We start from the raw sequence: 13,039 nt of genomic DNA on the forward strand, positions 1-13,039 counted from the left end.
GGATTAAAAGATATTTATTATTATTTATTAACGGGAAGACTGCACGACGTCAGGACAAGGCACACTTGTCATACCGTGGTGAAATGGTCAGATTTGCATTCTTTTAGGTGTTTCATGTGTTAATTGCCTAAGTGACTTCCCATTAACTCCATGTCGGGGGGGTTCATCACCGTGACTGTCAGGATCACAGGCAGTGTTGATGGGAAGGGAGGGGGTGACTGATAAACTATGACGTGGAAACTGCTCTCTCTCTCTCTCTCTCTCTCTCTCTCTCTCTCTCTCTCTCTCTCTCTCTCTCTCTCTCTCTCTCTCTCTGTTCTTCTTCATTCTTGTACAGTGGTGTGAGCGGAAGGAGAGCGGGAGTCATGTGATCGCACCCCTGCACCATGACGTCAGAAAAGTCGCGACGTGATGCAGCTCAGAACAACAATGAAAATATATCCTGGACTGGTGTGGATGAATTTGTGTGTGTGTGTGTGTGTGTGTGTGTGGTTTCATATCCTTTTTCTCCGCATGTGCTTACAATTCATTCGGTTTAGAGAGAGGGAGAGGGAGAGAGATCCAGCAGTTCTCCTTCCCTCTTCCTCTGGTAACATCCGCTTCCAATACACACTGTCCAGCATTTCCTCATGAAGACAATTCCTAGCCACAGCACACTCTATCGCCCCTTGCAGCTGTGCGTCACCCGTCCCTCCCTACCACACCCTTTAAACCTCACAATTCCCGGACACGCAGCCTTGCTCGTCCTCACTGGCCCCTCTTTGAGCTATGCAGGGAGCCGCACTACGCTCGTTTTGGTTCTTCTTTCCTCTCAGTCTGCGGTAAAATGCGGCCCATTGACTCCAACTGATGTGCGTGGCGCGGAAAGGGAGCAGTGCAGATCGAGGCGGACAGGCACAGGAAGCTACGAACAAAAGCTGGTGTGACTGATTGAGGTGGACTTACTATTGGCTTCACAAGAGCGGGCTGCACTTGGCGTCGAGAGTGAGGCAGTGTGGGAGTGGGACGGCAAAGAGAGGCTTCCTGTTGTATGTAAGATTAAGTTTACTTTACGGGTTTCTATTATTTGCACTATTTGGGAGAATGAAATGAATGGGGAGGAAGTTATGAGCTTAGGGTTATGATTTATGGTGCTCATATGATATTTTCTCTCTCTCTCTCTCTCTCTCTCTCTCTCTCTCTCTCTCTCTCTCTCTCTCTCTCTCTCTCTCTCTTTAAAATTGTCATTTTTTTCACGATATTATTTTTCATGTAAGAGGAAGAAACAGGTCAGGGGCAATAACAACGATTAAACAAAAAAAAAAGGCCACTAAGGTGTCGGTCCCAGAGAAGTGTAGGGAGTTAGCCAAAAGAATGGAATAAATATCTTGAAACCCCTGAGATCAATTGAGTCGTAGGTAGATGGAAATACAGAAGCAGGCTGGGAGTTCTAAAGTTTACCAGAGAAAGAGGTGAATGATTGAGAGTACTGGCTAACTCTTGCATTAGAGAGGTGAACATAATGGAGGAAAGAAGAAAGTCTTGTACAGCGAGGCCATGGGAGGAGGGGAGGCTGCAGTTAACAGGATCAGAAGAGCAGGTGGCATGAAAATAACGATAGAACCGTAGAAGATAGTAAGAGATGCAACATTGCGACGGTAAGAAAGAGGCCGAAGGGTGAAGACGTTCAGTGAGAGGAAAGTAATTGATAAGACGAAAAGTTTTTGATTCCATCCTATCCAAAAGAGCAGTATACGCCTACATTCCCAAATAAAAGTTAGGTAATCTGTTTTTTTCTCCGTTATGTTCTTCACCTTTTTCCTCTGAGCTCGTTATATTTTGTTCTTGCTGATAAAATAACATACCCTTCATCAGAATAAAGTTATTGTTATTTGTTGCCTTCCAATTGTTACCAGCAAAAATACAATTTCAGGATCTATATCACCCACCCTCGTTTGGGTCGCTTCGCCTTTTCTTTCTGCCGGGATTCACTAGTCATGGAGCAGGAGGGACTGCTGGTACTGTTTCCACTTAACAACATTGGTTACAGATTGACCGTTCACTGATGTATGTATGTATGTACGTAGTTCCGCTTCCACATTTGACACGATAATTTCTGAGAGGTTTTCAGAAAGCAAAATTGGGTCCATAAGACTCAATATACTTCATCAATTTAATATATTGATTTAATTTGAAACAAGATACTGTAGAACTGAAACGAAACGTGTCTTCTTTATTTGGTAAACATATTCCACTTACAGGCAGGCTTTACAGGTAGCTAGAAACTCGAAAAAAAAAAATCAACTTGCTGTTCTAAATTCGTCTGAGTGGAACCGATGTAGGGTACTCACGCAGCCGCTGGGCTATTCTCAGCTTCTGAGAGATTACTATACATTTCAGCGGTGGACAAACGGTGTTTTTTACAGATATCTCCTAAACGAATCGTTGGATGAGTATGATATTTCAACACACTACCTTGAACATCCGTTCGTAATTTATGGTTAACATACTACAGTGCTATATGTGCTATGTGAGAAGTTTACTCGTGAAAAATAACACAAAGCCGACGAGTCATGTTGACACATTCGAATGAAAGTGTGGCCCCCCGACACACCCACCCAAACCATTCCTAACCACTGCTACGTCTCCCCCGTCTCGGAAGTTCTCGCCCTCTCCTCTCCCTAGCTCCTCGCCCCCATCACTCCTGTGTCCCTCCCTACTTCTCCCACCACTGTATTTATACATTATAATGTTCTGTAAGTGTGTATGTATAGGCTAGATATGATTATTAAAGAGTATGGTACAATTTCATGAAGGTAAGAAGTGGTTCACGTTGATAATTACTGTACAACAGCACGTTTATGTGTAGTATATAGAAGAGCCATGTTTGCAGTCGTTATGGTCAACCATGTGAACATGATGTGCTGTGACCTGGACCTTCTACTGTTACGAAAAGTTGATACTCTTATTGCGTACTGTCTACCTATTGATCATAAAAAGTGGTCCAGTTTATATATAATATTTTGTTAGATACGTTGCTTATTATCCAGCTATACGGCCATTAACAGCGGAATTAGCTATTGCTTTCACGGTCGTTTGACCCACTCTGGTTTTCATGTCCATATATACCAGCAATTGTATTAAATAATATAATTAATGTATGATATGTATGTACATACTGACGTATGTAACTATTATACCTATACGTATGTAATTACAATAGGGGGAAAAAAATCAAAGGTGGAAGGCTAATGGTGTGAATAGGGGGTGAAGAGGGAAGCGGGGAAGAGGGTCATGCGATACTGGGGTAGAGAAGGAGTGGTCTGGGGGTTCTTCAGGGTGGTGGTGGTGGTGGAGGATTAGACGAGTATCCCACACTCGTCCGATTCTGTATAACACCTTTGATATGATGACTGGATTAGGCGTAATATCGCTCAGTAAACTCCTCACATAACACATATAACACTGTAGTATGTTAACCATAATTTACGAACCAATGTTCAAGGTAGTATGTTGAAATATACTCATCCAACGATTCGTTTAGGAGATATCTGCAAAAAACACTTAAAACACTTTGTCCACCACTGAAATGTATAGTAGTTTAGTAAGAATCAAAGGATCCAAACTCGCAAATAAATTCATTAAGTGAAGAAACTTGCTTTGTATTGAATTCCTGGAAGTCTCTTGATAATTGTGTATCTGAAGCAATTTTGTATGTGAAAGTTCATTATAGTTGCTCCATAAACCTGTCGAGCTCTTTCCTTCACTACCTCATCTTGCTTGTTTCAAGACTAGATAAATGAGTACAAATTTCCAAGATAAATGTCGGTAAAGATTAAAGCAAAATCATTTGATAGAAAGTTAATTTTAAGAATTGGTGTGTGCCGTTAGAAAGAATATAGATGTGGTTCAAGCCAACCGAACCGAGCTTCGTTCACAATTCATTAGCTATCAACACTCACCTAATCACCACCAGGGACTTTCAAGCTAGCCAGCGTACTGAGCGGAAGTAGGTGTTGAGTAACTCCGTGCCGACTAGTTGTAACTTCATCCACCCATAGCGCTCAAATATCGCCCCAAGCCGAGCTTACAGTGCAGTGAACAACGGATAAGCTGGATGACGCTGTTAAGGTAATGCCTCTGGTGGAAACAGCGGTCCAGCTGGGCCCCAACCCTGCAATCTCCGGCTCAACGGCTCAACTTACCAGGTGACCACATGGACGCCTCCACCACGGTCGCAAAACGTATCAGAACACCATCGCCTGGAAAGATAAACAAATCCACCAAAACTGCTACTGATTGTGCTACCCGCTCTTACGCATGTGTGGCCGCCTCTACCCCTCCTCGCACTGCTGAGTCTGCTGCAAGAATTCTATAAGCATATTCCTTGGTCTACTGGGTCCACACACCCGCCCCCCATCTGGAAGCAGGTATACTCGTTTTCCAGTAAGACGACAGAAGTCCCCAAAATAAGCCCCTCCCACACCTTTTCTCTCTCTCTCACACACACACACACACACACACACAGTAAAAAAAAAAAAAAAAATTACTGCTGCTTATGGCACATCACGTTATACAACATAATGTATGAAACGTAACGACGGTGAATATGTGTGTGTGTGCGTGCGTGCGTGTGTCTGTGATAATATGAAGATTCGATTACATCCTCATGATTATAAGGATAGGATATAAATATACAATAGATATATGTATATAAAGTGCATGGCTTATGAAGAAACGTTACACGAATAACTATTATTTTTTAATATTCATTTTGTTGGGAATAAGGAGTGGTGAGTGACCTGACACAGTGAATTCCCCTGAGACACCTAGGCTGAGACAACACTCTCTCTCTCTCTCTCTCTCTCTCTCTCTCTCTCTCTCTCTCTCTCTCTCTCTCTCTCTCTCTCTCTCTCTCTCTCTCTCTCTCTCTCAGACATAAGCACACAAATCCACAAAACTGAGAGAGAGAGAGAGAGAGCGTTGTCTTAGCCAAGATGTCTCGGGATTTTGCCGTGTCAGGTCACTCACCACTCCTTATTCCCAACTAAATGAATATCAAAATTAAAAAAAAACTTCATGTAACATTTCTTCATAAACCACGTACTGTACATACATATATCTATGATAAATTTATATTATATCCTTTCCTTATATGAGAATGTAATATCTCTCTCTCTCTCTCTCTCTCTCTTTCTCTTTACACACACACAAGGAGAGAGGGAGAGAGAGTTGTTTCAGCCTAGATGTCTCAGAAATTCACTGTCAGGTCACTCACCACTCCTTATTCCCAACAAAATGAATATTAAAATAATAATAGTTATTCGTGTAACGTTTCTTCATAAACCATGTACTGTATATACATATATCTATTGTATATTTATATCCTATCCTTATAATCATGAGGATGTAATCGAATCTTCATATCACAGACACATGCACACACACACACACACACACACACACACACACACACACACACACACACACACACACACACACACACACACACACACACACACACACATTCACCGTCGTTACATTTCATACATTATGTTGTATAACGTGATGTGCCACAAGCAGCATGTGTGTGCATGTGTATTTACCTATTTGTAAATACACATACACACACACGTGTGTGTGTGTGTGTGTGTGTCTCAGAGAGAGAAGCTGAGGAAGGGGTAGGATTAGACCTCATTTACTGACCTGCTAATCAGGAAAAGGTGTGGGAGGGGCTTATTTTGAGGGGTTCTGTCGTCTTACTGGAAAATGAGTTATAGTGCTTATTCGCTACCTTGATGGAAGCAGATGCTTCATCCACCCAGCGAAGGTATCCAGGGCTGTGTATTTACCTATTTGTGTATTACAGGGCCCGAGCTAAGCTCTCTGTGACCTGTCTCCTTGTCCATTCCTGTCATATCTCTCTTTTATCTGATTGACACACACCGCGTCAACATCACTGCTCAGTTTATTCCACTTATCAATGCTACGATGCGGGAAACTGTATTTTCTCACGTCATTTAGACAGATGTCCTTTATTAGCTTTTTTCCATGTCCTCGGAGATGATTACTTGTGGTCACCTTTATCAACTCTCTATCCAGTATGTCAATCTTGTTCACCAATTTATACATAGTTATCATGTCTCCTCTTGTTCTTCTCTCTTCTAATGTGGTCAGCCCCAGCTTCCTCAGTCTTTCCTCATAGTCTAACTCCCTGAGTCCTGGTACCATCCTTGTTGCCAGCCTCTGTACCCTTTCCACCTTCTTCACATTTTTCTTCATATGCGGTGACCAGACACATGCTGCATATTCTAACTGGGGTCTTATTAAGGTACATAATATCTTCTTCATCATTCCTTCATCTAGGTAGTGGAATGCAAGGCCAATATTTTGAAGCATGTTGTATGTTTTCCAAAAAATCTTGTTAATGTGTTTCTCCGGTGACAAAGTGTTTTGCACGGTTACTCCTAAGTCTTTCTCCTCATTGGTCTCTTTAATTTTCTCATCACCCAGCCTGTAATCCCTGTTTGGTCTGTATCTACTTCTTCCCATTTTCATAACATGGGTCTTGTCTATATTAAATTCCATCTGCCACTCCTTACTCCACTCATATATTTTATCAAGATCTTCCTGTAACTTGTTACAATCTTCCACATTCTTTACTCTCCTCATAATTTTAGTATCGTCCGCAAACATGTTCATGTAACTGTCAATTCCTACTGGCATATCATTAACATAAATCAAAAACATGATGGGACCCAGCACTGACCCTTGTGGAACTCCACTGGTTACCTTCTTCCACTCGGACTTCCTTCCTCTCACCACTGTTCTCATTTCTCTTCCCATTAAGTAATTTTCCATCCATTTTGCTAGTTTATCATTTACTCCTCCAATCATCTTTAGTTTCCACATCAGTCTATTGTGTGGTACTTTATCAAAGGCCTTTCTCAAGTCCAGGTAGATAGCATCCACCCATCCCTCTCTATGTTGTAGTATGTCAGTCACTCTTGAATAAAAACATAATAAATTGGATACACACGATCTTCCTTTTCTGAAACCAAACTGCCTTTCACTCAGAATGTTTTCACTTTCTAGATACTCACTCCACTTAGCTTTAATTACTTCTTCACATACCTTGCACAATATACTAGTCAACGATACTGGTCTATAATTTAGCGGTTCCATTCTACTACCATTCTTATATATAGGCACAATGTCAGCTCTTTTCCACTCTTTCGGGACTAATCCTGTTCGTATGGAGGTTTCCACAATATCAAATACGGGTTCAACAATTGATCCTTACATTCATTTAGCAACCTCCCAGATATGCCATCAGGCCCCATTGATTTATTAATATCCAGATTGCTTATAATTTTCCTTACATCTTCCTTAGTAACCATGATGTCCTGCATTTGCTTTATTTCCGTAGGCCTTCCTCCCATAAAATGCTCCTCCTTTGTAAACACTTTGCAAAAGTTGTCGTTCAAAATTTCAGCTATATCTCCAGCATCTTCATATACTTCTTCCCGTTTTTACCTTTTCTATTGCCTCCCTTTTATTTAGTTTTCCATTTATGAATTTGTAAAACATTTTTGGGTCACTATCACAGTTTTCCACCACCCTCTGTTCATATTCCTTCTGTGCTGTTCTCCTTACTTCAACATATCTATTCCTTGCTGTTTTGTAGACTTCTCTTGATAATACATCACTGTTTTTCTTAAGTTTCTTCCATGCCTTTTCTTTGTTCTTTTTTGCTTCTTCACAATTTCTATTAAACCACTGTTTATTATTTAAAGTCCTCTTTCTGTGATATGGCACAAACTTTTCACAGCAGAGTTATACAAATCCATAAATTTATCGTATTTCAATTGCATATCCCTTTCCTGGTATACCACGGACCAGTCAATTTCATTAAAGAACTCCCTTATATGGTTATAATTTGCCCTAGTATAATTTAATTTTTCCTCCCTGCGTTCCACAATCTTATTCGTGCTTAATTCCGTATCCAGCTCAAAGCTTAGGACATCATGATCGCTTTTCCCCAAGGGACATTCATGTTCAATTTCCTCTTTTAGAGAGATTCCCCTGGTAAATACCAAATCCAACCTTGCTGCAACATCTTGTCCCCTGCACCTTGTTGGTGATCTCACCCACTGTGTCATCAAGTTATTTGTTGCTACCTTTAACAATTCTTCTGCCCACTCACCACCGTTCACCACTTCGTAGTCTTCCCACACTATTTCTTTGCAATTAAAGTCTCCAACTATCATCACTCTATCCTTTCTGATGAGTTCTTGCTTCATTCTGTCTAGAGTATTTCTCATCACCATTTGGTACTGTTCATATTCCCAAGCACTGGTTCTGGGTGGTATGTATACTGTTATAATATTAATGTCCCTCTTGCCATCTGTTATAAGCATACTTATCACTTCCTCATTTCTCTTACTATAGTTCACCTCCTTCACTATCAGATCTTCCTTAGTAAGAACCATTATACCACCACCTCCTTTATTTTTCTATCATTTCTCCATACTTTGTAGTGTTTTACAACAAACCAGTCTAGCTTTATTTCGGCCTTAGCTTTGTTTCCACTACACACATTATGTCCAGTTCGTTATTTCTTAGGTAATCCATACATTCTAGCCTCTTAGACAGAAATCCATCTATGTTCGTGTAAGTCACTTTTATTCCATTCCTAGTCTCATTCTTCCATGTAATGTCTATTCCGTCTGTTTTATCCACCACTTCTTTAGCCTCCCATTTCTCATCCTCCAAAAAAACTTGGTCTTTTCCTCCTCTGTTCTTTCGTCATTCCTCTCCTTCACTTCAGTTACAAGCTCCTTCATTTTCATTCGCTCATCTTGTGACATATTTCTTCTTATGTAAATTGTTTTGGTTTCCTCAGAGTCCTTAAGTTTCCAAGCCCTCCTCAACAAGGCCTCCGCTGCCACCTGAGACTTTAATTTCAATTTTAATGGTCTATTCTTGCCTTCCTCAAAAGCTCCCAATCTCACACTTTCTTCTACCTCAGCATATAGGTCCTCTTCTTCCACAGAGATCTTGTTCAGTAAAGACTTAATCCTGTCATTTTCCTTATCCCTCCTGTCCTGCCAGTTCCTGTTAGTTTCCTCCCTCAATCCTATTATGATCACACATTTTTCTTTTCAGCAATATCTCTCACCACATACTCATTTTCCTTTAGTGCCTTTACCATTTCCCTCTGCGTAATCCCTTTATTTTCCTCTTCCTGCTTTTTTACTATCTCCTAAATGACCTTTGTACCTCCTGATGTTCATGGTTCACTTCTTTCATCCTGGTATCAATTAGATTAAGGCATTCCTCCTTCCTCAAGTCCCCTTCGGATATTTTTATCTCCATTTCCATGAGTTTAGCCTTCATCTCTTCACATTGTTTCCTTAGTTGTTGGTTTTCTTTCTCCATCTCTACTTTTTCCTTCAATAGCTCTTTATTCGCTAACGTTAACAAATAGATCTCTTTTTTGAACGAATCATTCTCAGCTAGAACTCTATCCAGTTTTTCTTCTATGGACAAAATGTTTAGGAACTTACTTTCCAGTGCCTGGATTCTTGCATCCATATCTAGTTTCTCCAGTCCTTTTGGCGTAGTAATAAAACCTTCAAAGTCTCTAGCTTGTCTAAACGCCATTTTTGTTATCATCAGCTGATTACGGCCAAAACAATCACTGCCCACACTCTCCTCTCAGGGATCACTCCCCATATCCCTCACTTTCAACACTAAGCGACAGTAGGATATTAACAGGACACTAACTTAGAGTTACCCAGGCCCTGTAACACCATAGGTATTTTCCTTCTTCCCGTCCGCAGCCGGAGACGAGCCATCCTCTCTCAGCGACGGCGACGGTGTGTGTGGCTCAGTATTTGCTAAAAAGTACATAGAACAAGCCTTGGCCATTACTGGAGGTGGCCAACCTCGAAAACCTAGAGCAGGCATCAAAGTCAGTGACCCAACTGGGGGAGTGGCCTGTCAAGTGTTGGGTGGCCACTGACAATGACCCTACCCATGACTTTGGTAGGTTTTACTCACGGTCACCCCTGAACTGACAAAAAATGACATAATGACACTAGTAACCATCCCTAGACGGCTGTCCCACTGAAGTTGACGCCTTACGCCTCCCAGACTATGACAGACGGACAGACAGCCCCAAACCTGGCCATTTTGTAGGCCCTTCCCTGAGAGGGTGGCCATAGGGAACATGGTATACCATGTTAGGCCCTACCCGCTCTCAGTCATGTACTCCACCTGCTGTCTCCTGTTTGGCCATGGCAATATTTCCTGCAATGGGCATGCCCACTGCAGGAAATGCAGTGGCTTCCATGACACTGACGGGTGTGTCAGGGAGGACCATTGTTTGTTTTGTGGTCCCGGCCACCGCCCCACCTCTAAACAGTTCCCGGCTCCCCTCCAGGTAGTGCAGCTGCAGGAACTGCAGCATGACAAGGCCTACTCCTTCTTGGACATTTCTCCCACTGAAATCTGCACCTCAAGGATACCCATCCTCCAAGACAGGACACCGTCATCCTCCTCCTCTACACCTCACTCATCCTTGCCAAATTCCCTGCACACCGAGAAGTTAACACCCCACCTCTGCGTCCACCCTTGCTCCTCGCCCTACATCCTTCCAGGCTCCCATCCCAGCTCCCATCCTTGATCCTACCCCTGCTCCCACCAAACCACTGAGCCCCATTATTAGTGTGGTACCACTCACTGCCCAGCCACCCACACTGAAGGCCCAATGGACCCGCCACCACCACAAACCACACCACACAGTCACACCACGAGGCACCACTAGACCCTCCTTCATCCCCGAGGGCGCCTACAGGACAGACATAACAGATGCTAGGGAATTTATACTCCCAACCCCTCTGCACCAATGCCACCCACCAAAGGCTCCCCAGCCGAAAAGCCCCACAACCAGCAGCCCAGCAGCCCTTGCCCTCGCTTGGTAGTGCAGGCTTTGTCTTTCTTCCTCGCTTCCGGCCCAGCATGCTTCAGGTTTTGCATGGCCTGCTTTCATTAAGGGATTAGCACTGATAGCACTTGATTTCTTTAACTTCCTGCTTTCAGGGTATAGCTTCAGCGAGAGCCTCCTTCAGTGCCTACCAGGACTCCTCTCCTTCGTCACATCATTCACACAGTTACTGAGTTACTGATCCACTTGCCTCCCACTTCATTTTCTGAAATGTCCGGTCTTTGTACAGGAAACTTCCAACTTTTAAAACCACACTCTCTTCATACTCTCCTCTTATTGTCGGTGTCTGTGAGATGTGACCTACAGACCCATTCTCCCTCTCCTTTCCAAACTATACTTCTTACAGGAAGGACAGGGAGACCGGCGAAGTAGGAGGCGGCCTACTTCTACTGATCCACCAGTCCCTTCCTTCTAGGTCTCTCTATCACTTCTTTCACAGGTGGTGGACTGGAGTATCTGGTAGTGACTGTTACCTTCGACTCAGGCCCTTTAAACATTCTGCTAATTTACAATCTGCCCTTTAAACATTCTGGTACCTCTTTGTGGATGAATAGGAGCTAAGGTGGATGGGTAGATGTGGAAATATGTGAAGAACTATTTCTCAATAAAAATATATAGAGAAACTTAACTATCACGTGACATCATGACCTGGTTTTGTAAGATGGGCACGTTATAGAAGTGTGTGTAGCTTTTTAACTAGTAACGGTGTCCTCCTCACCACTGATGCCCAAAAAGCAGAGTGTCTTGTCACCCACATTGACACAACACTTGGCTCTCCAGATCCTGTCCCCACACCTGTGCTACCTCTTCCTCACACTGCAGCCTCTCTCATTATTGCAATGCTGCATCCCTTACTATCTCCTTCCACTATTTTCATGCCAACTGCTTTGCTAATCTTGCTAACTGCATGTCTCCCCTCCTCCCTTGGCATTGCTGCATGTCTTTCTTATTTCTTTTATCCCTGTTCTGTTCACCTTTAATGCAAGAGTTAACCAATTCTCTTGATCATTCAGTTTTTTTCTCTGGTGGAACTCTCTGCTTGCTTCTGTATTTTCACTGACCTATGACCTAGCTGAACTCATTTAAGAGGAATGTTTCAAAACATTTATTCCTTTCTCTTAGCTCTTTTGTCCCTGTTCGAGATCAGCACTTCAGTGGGCCATTTTTGTATAACTTTCGTTGGCCTTGCCTGGCTTTCCTCTCTTATATAGATGTGTGTATGTATATCCATTCAACCCTATGCTATTGCGCCAAATTGATGCTTAGCTGAAATTGCGAAATTGCCCACTTTTTATACCATATAAATGTATAAAAAATAAAGAAATAATACTGTATAAAAAAACTTACCTGATCAAAAATCATAATAACATAATAAGAGCAATCATAATAACATGAAAAAAATTCATCTTGCTGTTGCCAGACACTTACCATTTTTTCTGTAAGTTTTGGGCAAAAAGCCCTTTCTGCTGCTCTATTGCTGTTTCATGGCATAATCTATCACTTGTAGTTTGGAGAAGATTGTGTAGCTCAATCTTTTTCCTTCTGTTTCCATAAGTGCCCACAACAGTGATGGTGTTGATGTTTTTTGTTACGATTATGAACTTGTCATTACTTTTCACCGCTGGATGGCATGAAGTCAGAGTGGCAATCAGCTGATATTTATAAAGATGCATCACAGCCTCAAAGGTTAGATTTCTTGAATTTATTAGATAATTCGTTTTTAAAGTGATAATACGAGTAATGATAATAATACCAACAATAAAATAATGATGCATGGTTAGGGTAGGTAAAAGTACTGGAAAAAGGTGCAACCTGTATTCCATCAAATATGGTACCTCATTGTGGATGAATAGGAGCTAATGTGGATGGGTAGATGTGGAAATATGTGAAGAACTATTTCTCAATGAAAATATATAGAGAAACTTAACTATCACGTGACATCATGACCTGGTAGTTTCTGAAAGATGGGCACGTTATAGAAGTGTGTGCAGCTTTTTAAGTACCTATGTGCGATAGCAGTAAAACATGATAGCATTAGGTGTGATAGCA

This window comes from Portunus trituberculatus, chromosome 48, assembly GCF_017591435.1.
Source record: "Portunus trituberculatus isolate SZX2019 chromosome 48, ASM1759143v1, whole genome shotgun sequence".
NCBI lineage: Eukaryota > Metazoa > Arthropoda > Malacostraca > Decapoda > Portunidae > Portunus > Portunus trituberculatus.